This window comes from Suricata suricatta, chromosome X (assembly GCF_006229205.1).
Source record: "Suricata suricatta isolate VVHF042 chromosome X, meerkat_22Aug2017_6uvM2_HiC, whole genome shotgun sequence".
NCBI classification, from domain to species: domain Eukaryota; kingdom Metazoa; phylum Chordata; class Mammalia; order Carnivora; family Herpestidae; genus Suricata; species Suricata suricatta.
The window spans coordinates 42,527,329-42,541,688 of record NC_043717.1 but is presented as its reverse complement, the minus strand read 5'-3'; positions in this window follow the sequence as shown (position 1 = coordinate 42,541,688).

The window sequence follows — 14,360 nt, the reverse complement described above, 5'->3', positions numbered from 1 at the left end:
TAAACTGGAGAATCTGGATGAAATGGGACAAATTCCTAGACATGTATAAACTAAAAAAACTGAAACATTAAGAAATAAATTGAACAGATCCATAGCCAGAAAAGACCTGGAAGAGTAATCAAAAATGTCCCAAAAAACAAAAGTCCAGGGTCAAATGGTTTCCCAGGGGAATTCTACCAGACATTTAAAAAACTCTTCTCAAACTTTTCCAAACAATAGAAATGGGAGAATTTTTCTAAACTCTTTCTAGGAGGCCAGAATTACTTTGGTTCCAAAACCAGAGAAAGACCTTACTAAAAAGGAAAATTACAGGCCAATATCTGTTATGAAGTTTATGCAAACATTCTCAACAAGATAGTAGCAAATCAAATTCAACAGTACATTCAAAGAATTATTCACCATGATCAAGTGGGATTTATTCCTGGACTGCAGGGTTTGTTCACAAATCAATCACAAATCAATCACTGTGATACACCATATTAATAAAAGAAAGAATAAGAACCATATGACCCTGTCAATAAATGCAGAAAAAGCATTTGACAAAATACAGCGCCCATTCTTGATAACCAACCAATGTGATACATCATATCAATAATAGACAAGATATAAAGCATATAATAATTTCAATAGATGCATAAAAAGCATTTAATAAAGTAAAATAACCATTCATAATAAAAATTATCAACAAAGTAGGTTTAGGAAAAACATATATCAACATGATAAAGGCCATATATGAATAACCCTCACCTAACATCATGCTCCATAGTGATAAACCAAGAGCTTTACCCGTCAGATCTGAACATTCCATTTAAAATAAGTATTAGAAGTTGTACAGCTTTTGTTTCAGAATAGGAAGGTCTTGACAGACAATTGTGATAATTACTCCAACTGATCCAAACTGGATGTTTTTTTAAAGCACACATTTTTAAAGGCAGTAATGATGTGTGGATACAAAGAATGTTAAAGAAACTAAATTCCAGAGAAAGACATGTCCTTGCTAGGTGAGAAGATTTCAATAGCCTAGTAGTTGGAGACATTTGCTGAGTCTGGGAAACAATGTGCAAAAGATCAGACCAACAATATGCAGAAAGACATTCCCAGAATAAGAAGCCAGTAGAACTTCAAAATGCTATATAGAGTGGCAGGGCAGATTGCTGTCTGCAGGAGGCCCAAGCAATAAAGTAGTGATATGTTAAGGCCACATGTAAAGTTTGATAGGGATTAAGGGTCCAATTTCTTTTCATGTGAGCTTCCAATTGATCCAGCACTATCTATTACAATGATTTTTCTAAAGACTTTACGTTTGAGCTCAAAGATGCACAGAGCTGGAAGTGGCATCATTGTTCCTCATAAAATAAGAAATTAAGCTGGGAAATTTCCAAATTAATGACTTTTAGGGTATGCTTCTGTAAACAGAGCTCCCATAGGAAACTTCAACTACTGAATCTAATGATAGGTACTTGTAGGTAGAAAGAGGACTTAAACATCTGCTTACCTGGGACAGACACTACTCCAATGCCATATAAGCCAGTAAGAAGATTAAATTACAATACTTGATACATCGCTATAGGCTGAGTGTGGGCTACCAGCAGAGCGTGAAGTCCATTAAAGAAGAGAGCTGGGGAGAGTGAGGGACACAAATCATGAAAGACTATTGAAAACTGAAAATGAACCATGGACTGAAGGGGGAGGGGAAGGGGGAGAGGGGATGATGGTCTTGGTGGGGGGCACTTGTGGGGAGAAGCACTGGGTGTTATATGGAAACCAATTTGACAATAAACTATTAAATAAAAAAAAAAGAACCCACACTATCTTAAAAGTTTTCCTCTAAGAACCCCACCAGGTGCCCCCAAGGAATATCTGGGAGAATCCTTTGAAGATTCACCCTTGATGTTACCAGGAAACACCACCTCCCAGACCCCCTACTAACATGCTAACAAACCTGGAGTAAAAACTACAATGGAAAACAGCTGGAAGAGCTCAGGAGCTAGAATCTCTCTATGGAGCAGCACAGAATGAAGATGCAAAGAAAAAGGGGGTAGGGTCAAACTATGAATGTAGCAATTTTTAGGTTTTTGGTTCACATAGGATAATCATAGAAACAACAAACTTCACACCTAGCCCATTTCCTTAGTACATTTGCAAAACAAAATAAAACCTAATAAAGTTATAGAAAAATCATGTTCATTTACAAGTATAAAAATACTATTTACATCTAGTCCTATCTATTACCCTATACATGTCCAGCTTTCAATAAAAAACAAGATATACATGAAAGCAAAAATAAACTATTGGGGCTTCATCAGAATAAAAAGCTCCTATACAGTGAAGGAAATAATCAACAAAACTAAAAGGCAACCTACTGAATGGGAGATGATATTTGCAAAAGACATATCTGATAAAGGATTAGTATCCAAATTTTATAAAGAACTTATACAGCTCAACACCCCGAAAAACCAAATAATCCAGTTTTAAAAACGGGCAGAAGACATGAATAGACATTTTTTTTAAAGAAGACAGATAGTTAACAGACACAGGAAAAGATGCATAACATCACTCATCATCATAGAAATACAAATCAAAGCTACAATGAGATGTTACCTCACACCAGATAGAATGGCTAAAATTAACAACACAGGAAACAACAACGTTTGGCAAGGATGCAGAAAAAGGGGAACCCTTTTACACTGTGGGAATGCAAACTGGAGCAATTACTCTGGAAAAAAGTATAGAGGTTCCTCAAACTTTCAAAAATAGGACTACCCTATGATACAGCAACTGCAGTACTAGGTATTTACCCAAAGGATACAAAAATACTAATTTGAAGGGATACAAGCACCCTGATGCTTATAGCAGCATTATCAACAATAGCCAAACTACAGAAAGAGCCCAAATGTCCATCAACTAATGAACGGATAAAGATGGTGTGTGTGTGTGTGTGTGTGTGTGTGTGTGTGTGTGTGTGTATGTGTGTGTAGTAGTAGTAGTAGTAGTAGTAGAAGAATATTACTCTGCTATACAAAGGATGAAATCCTGCCATTTGAAATGATGTGGTTGGAACTACAGAGTATTATGCTAAATGAAATACATCAGTCAGAGAAAGACAAATACCATATGGTTTCACTCATATGTGGTATTTAAGAAATAAAACAAATGAACATTGGGGGACAAGAGGCAAATCAAGAGACAGATTCTTTTTTTATTTAAAAAATTTTTTACATTTATTTGTTTTTGAGAGACAGTGTGAACGAGGGAGGGGCAGAGAGAGAGGGAGACACAGAATTTGAAGCAGGCTCCAGGCTCTGAGCAACCGGTCAGCACAGAGCCCGACAAAGAGACAGACTCTTTAACTATAGTCAATAAAATGATGGTTACTGGAGAGGAGTTTGAGGGTGGAATGAGATAAGCAGTTGATGGGTGTTAAGGAGGGCACTTGTGATGAGCACCAGGTGTTGTATGCAAGTGATGAATCATTAAATTCCACGTCTGAAACTAATATTGTACTGTGTGACCTAGCTGGAATTTAAATAAAAATTTGAGAAAAATGTAAAAAATAATACATACAAAAATAAATAAAATAAAATATAACATTTTCTCAATAGACAACAGTTATTAGAGCCAACTGTAGGTTTGACACATATATTGGGACTATCAGAAGGAATTAAAAATAACAATGATTAGAGGCACCTGGGTGGCTCAGTCGATAAGCATCTGACTCCCAATTGCAGCATAAATCATGATCTCACAGTGGTAAGACTGAGCCCTGCATTGGGCTCTGCACTGGGTGTAGAGCCTGCTTAAAAATTTCTGTCTCCTCCTTCTCCTGTCCCTCCCCGACTTGTGTACATGTGCTCTGTCTCTTTCTCTCAAGATGAAAAATAACAGTGATTAAAATATTAAGATCTCTAAAGAGAGGGGAGCCTGGGTGGCTCGGTTGAGTGTCTGACTTCAGCTCAGGTCATGATCTCAAAGTTCATGAGTTCAAGTCCCACCTTCCTTGGGCTCTGTGCTGAAGGCTTGAAGTCTGGAGCCTGCTTCAGGTTCTGTGTCTTCCTCTCTCTGCCCCTCCCCTGGTAACACTTTGTCTCTCTCTTGAAAAATAAATAAACATTTAAAAATTTTTTAAAAATCTCTCTAAGGAGAAAGGTAGACACATTTGAGGTCAGATAGGTCTAAGTATAGCAGAGAGGTGAAATCTATGAGAAGAGTCATATGGAAATGGTAGCAATAAAAAAACACAATAGCAAAGATGGAGAATGCTTTCATTGGGCTTATCAGTAAACTCAGCATAGCCAAGGGGAGAACTAACAAATTGACACAATGTAAGTAAAAGTTTTGGAAACTGAAACACAAAGTGAAAAGAGAGTAGAGCATCTGAGATCTGTGGAATAGTACTAAATAGTGTAACATAATGGTTATTTAGAATTCCAGAAGAAGAAAGAAAAGGACATAAAATATTTAAACAAATAACCCAGTATTTTCCCAAATTAATAGGAGACCAGCCACAGATCCAAAAGCTCAGGAAAAAAAAACATGCAGGGGGCACCTGGGTGGCTCAGTTGGTTAAACATCTGACTTTTGATTTCAGCTCAGCTCATGATCTCATGGTCCATGAATTCAAGCCCTGTGTCAGGCTCCGCATTGACAGTACATGGAATGTCTCCCTCTGTCTCTGCCCCTCCACCATGCGTGTGAATTCTCTCTCTCTCAAAATAAATAAATAAACTTTCACACAAAAAAGAAAACACCATGCAGGAATAAAACCACATTCAGCCACATCATATGCAAACTGCTGAAAACCGAAGGTGAAGAAAAAATCTTGAAGGTATCCCAGGGTTAGGAGGGGCTATTACCTGTAGAGAAACAGGAATAATAATTGCAACATAATTCTCATCAAAAATTTTGCAGGAATATAAATAATACAAAGCACACTGTCAGACCATAATTAAATTAAATTAGAAATTAATAGCATATGGAAAATCCTGTTATTTAGAAAATAAACAATAAATTTCTAAATAATCCATGAGTCAAAAAATAAAGTCTCTGTGCTGACAGCTCAGAGCCTGGAGCCTATTTCAGATTCTGTGTCTCCCTCTCTTTCTTCCTCTTCCCCACTCACATTCTATCTCTCAAAAATAAAAAAAATAATAAAACATTTAAAAATTTAAAGAAAGAAGTCTCTGGCCTTAGATGGCTGCCTAAGAAGACACTGAATTTAACTATTTTTATGAATATAGCAAATCTACAGCTACATATAAAATAATTCTCTCTAAAAACTAGCTAAACAGCTCTCTCCCTGAATAAGGGATAAGAAGTACACATCAAGATGGATATGAGGCTCTCCACATGGATCCACTGCGTTGGTGAAGTATGTGAGCCCAAGTTTATAAGTCCGTAATAATAAACCCTTTGCTTTTGCATGCGTGACTTGGTTTCCCTGGTGGTCTCTGGTTTTTGAGGATGATATTGGAAACTTGGGTATAATATAATGGTACATTGGCTGGGAAATCCTCCTCCCCAGAGCTCCTGGGACCCCTACACGTTGGGCCTAATCGCCGGCTGGTGAGTGCACTCATTTTCTTGTCCTTCTGTGTCTAAGTCTTTCTTGTTTGTCTGGTTGATTAACTTCTTCTTGTGTTTCTTTGTATATGCAGGCCCTTGTGCACGGGGCCTACACAGGAATTGGCCGAAACGACCTCTGTGGGCCTCAAGTGAGCCAGGTGGACACACCACAAAAGCTCGAGGCTGTGGGTTCCAAGAGATGTCACGGACCCACTGACTTGGGGGGCCGAGAAGTGAGTATTCTGCTTGGCCCGCCCAGGGGAACAAGAGGGGAGTTTTCCACTCGGTCCACGGTGTTTCATTGTGTGTCTGTGTCTAAAGCCCAGGGGGCCAAGGAGGGCAATCGGAATTTGACCCCCTTGGTCCAGGGGGTTCCACTGGTGGCAGCCGTGTGACCCCTTTAGGTACAGAGGGAGACTGGGGCAGGTCTCCTCTTGTCGGACGGACTCCAGAGTATACACAGGTGACGGCAGGTTCCCTGGCTCTGGTGTCAAAATGGCCTGCTTGCAGGGGGAAACTGGGGCTCGGGTTAGTCTCCTCTTGCCAGGATTCTGGTGGCTCTCTGGAACAGGTCATACACCGGCGGTGCAAGGGAAAGCTGGGTGTCCTTGGCTTAGCCTTAGAGCCAACCAGTGTCTGTCTCTCTCTGCATCTGTTTATAGTGTGGTACTTCTGGGGGTTCCACTGGTGGCAGCAGTGTAACCCCATTGTGTGTATATTTCTCTGTGTGCTTTGTTTGTGTAAGTCCTCCTCGGGAGAGAGGCAAAGGGTCTGAATTCCTCAGGCAAGCGTCGTTACCTGTTCGCATTTGTGGAGATATGAGTGGCAAGTGTGGCACCTGTTTGAGATACAGGTGTAGGTAGGGCACTCACCTGTGTTTGTGTAAGGTTTGAGATAGGGTTCCAGTCCTGCGGCGCTTGCAGGGACTGCAGAGCATACACGATTGAGAGGTGACACACTCTGGAGTAAGTTGGAATCGATTGCACAGGCGACAGAAAAAGACTGGGTCCCCTTGTCTATCTGTTAGGAATCCTGCTGGTGGCAGCAATAGGGTTTAGTTTTTGTTGGAGACTCTTGTGTATACTTCTCTGTGCATCTGTTTGCTGTGCATCTGTTTGTCTAAGTATAATTTTTATTGGGACTCTGACTGACAAGGACATGGAACAGTCTACTTCAACCCCCCTAGATCTTTTTTCCAGGAACAAATAGCCAACCTTAAACGTTGGATGGCCAGAAGATGGAACCTTTGACCTCCCCACCCTGGTTAAAATCTTTTCTTTCTCCTAGGATCCTAGCGGCAAAAATTACCGCTGCCCGAGAAACCAAAAGTATTGGAGCTCTTCAGTAATATTTCTGGGTTCCCCTCCCATTCTTTGTTTCTGCACCTACTTGGGTGTGATATGCCTCATTGTCTCCTCCCAGCCTCAGGGGCTAGGAGCAAAGGCACTCCCAGGGACATCTAAGTCTTAGGAGCTGGGGAGACACTCGTGTCTTTCCTGCCACCCTGAAAATTACATCAGTAATCTGTGAAAGTCACCTGTTAGAACCTCTGGAGGTAAGCTAGTTTAATTTTGAATGCACATGTGCTTTTGTCTGGGGTATTAAGTGGATGCTTGGACACGACTTCCCACCCCAGGGCCAAACCGAGACATCGGTCAGCCCTTTAGTAAATCTGTAAACACCTGCTTTGTGGCCACTTCTGAACTTGTTTGTGCACTTGTTATTGCCATTGTTTTTGGTCTGGTCTGTGGAGACTCTGGGAGGGAATGTAATAACCTCTGGTGTGTATGTGAGTGTGAATGTGCGACTCGGTCTGGCTTGCCTGCCGAGTTTGAGTCTGTGGCTCCATGCATGGGCATCCTTAAGATCCCCAAAAGCCTATGGGACTATGCAGAGAAGGAGACCTTATTGGTCTGACTGAGATAAAATCATACTGAAGGGGACACTGACTCTCTCTGTTCCTCTGCCTTGTAGAAGTGAGGGCTTCTCCCTCACTCATTTCCCAGGTTAACAGCTATAATTGGAGAAAAGTTTAAAACTGGAAAGTCTCCTCTGCTCCCCTTGGGAGCCTCTTCTCTTGCTCTTCCTTCCCCCATTCTTTCTTCTGTACCACCTGGGTGGGGAGAGGCCAATCTGCATAAATTGCCGGAGGCAACAGGTTCCTTCTCTGCCTTAGGTGATAAGAAACAAAAGATCCGCGAAGTCAGATTTTTACATCAAATTTCCAGGTCAAAATTAACTACGGGAAACAAAGTGTCTCAGATGGGCTCATTCAGTGTTTGAATTAATCTAAGTCTGTTGGTTTGCTACAGTACAAATAAGTTCCTGTTATCTCTGCTCCAAGTGGGTAACAAACAAATAGCTTGAAGTAATAGTTAAATTGGTCTGTCTCCGTAATTGTTAAAATAGTTCTTAAAGGTTCTTGGTAACTTGGTAAGGTTTTACTTGATAATAAATTAAAATTGAATTCATTGACTGTCTAACGAGATAAAAACTAAAGCACAAGCCACAACTAGTAATTGGTGTATTGGTATAGGATGAGATCTGTAGAGGCTCCTGCTTTTGACTTGTGGCAAAACAACTGGCAAAAAAACTGTTAAAAATCTGCTTTGTACTTAATTGGTTCATAAATTTACCATCTAAGAAAACCTCTGGTTACGAAGTCCTCAATTGGAGACCAAGTGTACTTCAGATTGATGGGAAAATAGGAAAAGCAACCCTATATGCAGGAAATTGGGGACACGTAAGAAAGACATAAGAAATAAAAGTACATTTTTTTTGTTGAGGGTAAAAGAAAGTAATTTTGTCCTAAGTGAGACTGGTTGTTTGGAGAGAAATAGCTTTGGGAAAAAGTTTAAAGGCAAAGAAAGTTACAAAAGGTTCCTGTAAGGAAATCATTGAAAAGAATTTTATGTGTGAGGTTGAGATGAATGAAATATTAAAGGTATATTAGTATAAGGTTGAAATTCTGCTTTTCTCTCTTTCAAAAGACAAGTTTTTCCAGACCTTTGGTCTGCTCTTGTTAAGACAATGCAAAAGAAGGGTTTCTCTTTTGTTAAGAAGACAAAAGCTTTAGGTCTTATCTTTATCAAGTCTTTGATTGCTTAGTTAAAACATCTCTGAGGTTAAATAAATTAGGTTTTGCTGAAGGATTCCAATGGCAAATAAGATCTTTTATTGCCACTTTGGTTAAATAAATAGAGTTTTCAGATTTGTGATAATTTGTAATTCTATTTAGGATGTGCTTTATAACTTCCTATGGTTTTTAACAAATTTCCCAGTATTCAAATGGTAGAAAAATCTTTTGACCAATTAGGCCCTTTCATTCAGGATGCCAAGTTACTTTAAAAGCACAGTTGTACAATGATATACCTTAGGTTATATTGCATGGGTAAATGCTGCAACTGCTCAAATATATGTGCAGTCACTAAAGTCTTAATGTTTTGGTATAAGATCATTCCTTAACACCTTTAATAATCAAAATGTTAAGTGTCACTAAATTTCTTTGTCCAAGTGCATCATAATGAACTCTTGTCAGATCTTTAGATTCTGTCACAGAACATGTTTCTTCCTCAAGGAAACCTGTAAACAGGACTTTTGGGACAAATGCAGTATTTGACATCTTTTAGGTTAGTGCTAAAATGGGTAGAAATTTCCAGAGCTAAAGGCTGCATTGAACCTGAATAAAAGAAACATGGGACCAAGTGAATTGATAAAAATTATAGTTTTGTGACTCTTGTTGTTAGAAACATTGTTGGTCCTTTAATGTTTGTTTATCCAGATTAAGAAACTTTCTTGTGAGAAATTTGTGATATTCAGAAATGTTATAAAGTATTTGTTTGTCTAGAGCATTTATCTTTTCTCTCTACTGAAACCGTCTGAAATTCAAAAACTCACAGTGAGTATTCTTTCATGGCAATTACAATTGTTTGCATAAGTTCAATAAGAATCTGTTCATTTTATAGTAGGACACCATTGGAATACTGGTTATTTTACCAAGGCTTTGACTGGAATGTCCTGTTTGAGAGTCATGTATAGGTTCAGAAATGACCTGGCAGTTTTAAGGAACTAAGGTTGACTTTATGGAACATGGAGCCATAAAGCCTCGTGGAAATGTTGGCTGGATACCTTGCTCACAGAGTTCCCAGCAGCCTCCCCAGGTGAGTAAAGAAGGTCACTTCCTGACAGGTGCAGGGACCTCAGCATATCTTGGGAACCTCTGGAAAAGGAGTTTGTCCAATTTAACAGGTATTGCAGGCCTGTCTGATGGTAAGTGCTTGGCTTGGCTTCCGGCCCAGAGTGGCTACTAAAAGTTCAACCTGGAGATTCCTTATAAAAGGACCCAGCAAAGAAAGCCTTATAAAATCCTCATGAACAATCTTTATTCTCGCTGAACTTATATACATGATTAGGCCAGGGTTGTTAAGAATGGACTCGTTCCACCAATGCATTAGTCTCAATTTGGCTATCTCTGATAATGGAGGTTTTCTTAGAAAGAAAAACTATGTTTCAGCAATGCACTACTATAAATGTTATTCTAGTTCTGAGTGTCTTTGAATATTTGTTATTGGATCTCAGGCTTGTTAATCTGTAAGGATGATTCCAGTTTCAGGTATCTCTCTGGAGTTTAGTAAGCCAACTCAGAAGAACCCTCAACCTGGAGAGGTGATCCAGATCCAGTCGATTAGCTTAAGCTGACCCTCAAAAAGACTTTGGCTCCTGAGAATCTCCAGCCCTGCTCCAGCCACACCCCGAAAGCTGGCTGGTCTAGCACGGCAGAAGCCTGAGGAATCACCAGTCCAATAAGATAAACTGTCCTATCTCTTTGCCATCAGACTAGCAAACATTGCCCCAGAAAGCTGGGGAAACAGCAAAAATTCTTAATTGCACTAACCTTCCTCTTATGGATAGGATGTTCTGTTGATATTAATAGCCTCTAATCTGGGCATGAGATTTCAACATGGTAAAAGGTAAGGGGAGCCTACCCCTCTACTGCCAGACTCTAACGGGGGGGGGGGGTCCTCCAGCAGCCGCTAGACGGCCCACCAATTTGGCTAAGGTTAGTAATGTAGAAAGAATCATGAAGGCGTATCGCGCTTATATGCTCAAGGATCCTGAAAATAAGGAAATAACCCTGAAAGAGACCCTTACCAAATTAACCATGGAGACTGGTGGAAATTGGGTAAACTCTCCTTCCAGGGTAAGAAATTCCCTTTACACCAAGGAGGGCTATGCCAGGCTTTAGGGGTACAATGGTAACTCAGCTGACCCAGGATTGGGTCAGTTACAAGACAGAGGGGGGAATGTAAGGACACAGGTCTGAATTCGGCTTCTCAGAATCATTAGACAATAGAAGGGCACACATTGCCCAAGGCAGGAGGGACCACCCTTGTAACACCCAATCAGGAAAGGCCAGCTAACACCTTTAACATTTCTAAGGGCAGGCCTAGAGGTAGAAGCTATAGATAATTGCTCCTATTGCTTGAGGCTAGTCACGCCCTACGTGAGGGTCCTGGGCCCACTCTGTAATTGGTCAATACTCTAAATGTTGTGATTGGCTTCCACCAAAAGTATCAATGTATGGTTAAAGTTACTGTCAGTATTGATAGGTGATAGTGATTGGGTCATTGTGCCTGTGTCACAATTTCCTGTAACTCCCCTTTCCCAAACTCATAAAAGCCCTGCCCTGCCTTTGTTCAGGGCTCTCAGCATGGATCCACTGTGTTGGTGAAGTCTTCCAGCCCAAGCTTATAAGCCCGTAATAATAAACCTTTTGTTTTGGCATGTGTGAAAAAAAAAGATGGATATAAGAGGCAGGGACACAACACATTCTCACCAAAAGCCTCACCCCCTGGCATGACAACACAAAATAGGGAGGGCTCTCATGGATTCACAGTTTCTTCTTGAAGAGTGAGGGGTTTGTGCTCCACACTGGGCACAACCCTTGGGACCTGCACTAGAGAGATGAAGCCCCTAAAATGTCTCACTTTGGAAACCAATGGTGCTGACTTTCAGGGACAAGGAGAGTCTATGAAGACCTAAGATACTCGTTTTTTTAAAAAAATTAAATTAATGTTAGCTAACATATAGTGTAGTATTGGTTTCAGGAGTATAATTCAGTGATACATTACTTATATACAACACCAGTGCTCATCCCAACAAGTGCCCTCATTAATGCCCATCACTCATTTAATCCTTTCCCACACCCACCTTCACTCCAGCAACCCACAGTATTTTTCTCTATATGTAAGAGTCTTTTGGTGCACAATGATCCCTGATGTGAGGCCCAGTGCCCCGCTCTGCTGGGGCATCTTCATCAATGACTTCTAGGGTAAGGGCATAGCCGAGAAAACCAGCCACACGTCCTAAGGGCTTCTCTGCATCCTCACCTTCAAGGAAAGGATCAGGCTCTTTAAGAAATTACATCTGTGATAAAGAGAGGAAAAGATCCCAGGAGTATCTCAAGAAACAAGCCAAAGTACACATGATGGAGAGTGCCACATACCACTGAGGAGGGAAATAAAATAATCAAAGGCACAAGAGAAACCGAGAGACACCATTAAAATAACACTTCCTGAAATGACAGGCTCTGGAGAGTCAATGAGCCTCCTTTAATGGAGCAATATTAACAGGTGCACAGTACCTAATGAGCTTTTAAAACTGACAAGAGACAGAAAGCTAGCCAAAATGACAAAACGAAAGAACTCTCCTCTAAAGAAATTCCAAGAAGAAATCACAGCCACAGAACTGCTCAAAAACAGTTTTAAACAACATAACTGAAGAAGAATTTAGAGCAATTGTCATAAAATACAACGCTGGATGTGAAGAAACCATCAGAGAAGATATTGATACAAAGACTAGGAACCTTCAAAATAGCTGTGACGAGTCTAAAAAGGCTATAAATGAGGTGCATATAAAATGGAGGTGGCCACTGCACAGATTGAAGAAACAGAGAGGAGACTGGTGAATTAGAAGACACAGATATAGCAAAAGATGAAGCTGAGAAAAAGAGAGAAATTGATTCAGGAGCATGAAAGGAGAAATTGAGACCTGAGTGATACAATTAAACAGAACAATATCTGTATCATAGGAATTCCTGAAGAGGAAGAAAGAGAAAAAGGTCCAGCAAGGGTGCTTAATCAAATTATAGCAGAGAACTTCCAAAATCTGGGGAAGGAAAAAGACATGGAAATTCAAGAGGCACATAGAACTCCCCTAAGCTGTAACTTTAATTGACCTTCAGTATGACAAATCATAGTGAAACTGGCAAAATATAAAGATAAAGAGAGAATTCTGAAAGCAGCTAGGGAGAAAAGAGCCCTAACATACAAAGGGAAACCTATCAGAGTGGTTACACACCTATCTACTGAAAGTTGGTAGGCTAGAAAGGAATGGCAGGAAATCTTCAATGTATGAAAGGAAAAATATGTAACCAAGAATCCTTTACCCAGTGAGCCCGTCATTCAAAATAGATAGATAAAGTTGTTCCCAAACAAACACAAATTGAGAGAATTCATGACCACCAAACCAGCCCTACAAGAAATCCTAAGAGGGACTCTATGAGGGAAATGTAGGAAGGAATATAAGGTACCAGAGACATCACTACAAACATGAACTCTACAGGGAACACAATGAATCTAAACCCCACATTTCTCAATAATAACACTGAATGTAAATGGACCGAATGCTCCAATCAAATGATACAGAGTAGCAGAATACATAAAAAGCGAAAATCCATCTATTTTCTGTCTACAAGAGACTAATCTTAGACCTGAAAACAACTTCAGATTGAAAGTAAGGAGATGGAGAAATATCTTTCATACTACCGGAAGTCAAAAGAAAGCCGGAGTAGCCATACTTATATCGGACAAACTGGACTACAAAGGCAGTAACAGAAGATGAAGAAGGACATTATATAATAATTATAGGATCTCTCCATCAATATAAGAGCTAACAATTATAAACATATATGCACCAAGTTCAGAAGCACCCAAATACATAAAACAACTAATCACTAACAGAAACAATCTTATTGATAAGAATGTGCTTATTGCAGGGGATTTTAATACTCCACTTACAATAATGGATAGATCAACTAGACAGAAAGTGACTAAAGAAACAATGGACCTGAATGGCACACTGGAACAGACAGAATTAATAGATATATATATAGAAGTCTACATCCTGAAGCTAGGGAATCCACATTCTTCTTGAGTACACATGGCACATTCTCCAAGATAGATCACATACTGTGTCATAAAACAGCCCTCCATAAATACAAAAGAATTGAGATCATACCATGCACACTTCCAGATCACAATGCTATGAAACTTGAAATCACCAATAGGAAAAAGTCTGGAAAACCTCAAAAAATGTCAATTAGAGAAGAAGTTAAAAAATATATAGAAACAAATTTTAAAAAACACAACCCAAACTCTCTGGGACACAGCAATGGCCGTCCTAAGAGGAAAGTATATGGTAATCCAGGCCTATTTCACCCAACTAGAAACAGTCCATATTCAATATCTAATGGCACACCTAAAAAAACTAGAAGGGGAACAGCAAAAGCACTCTAAACCAAGCAGAGAAAGAGAAATAATAAAGATCAAGTCAGAAATAAACAACATACAATCCAAAAAAAAAGATCGAACAGATCATTAAAACCAAGAGTTGGTTTTTTGAGAAAATAAACAAAATTGATAAACTTCTAGCCAGGCTCATCAGATATAAAAAAAGAGAACACCCAAATAGAAAACATCATGTATGAAAATGGATATATTACAACTGATCCTACAGAA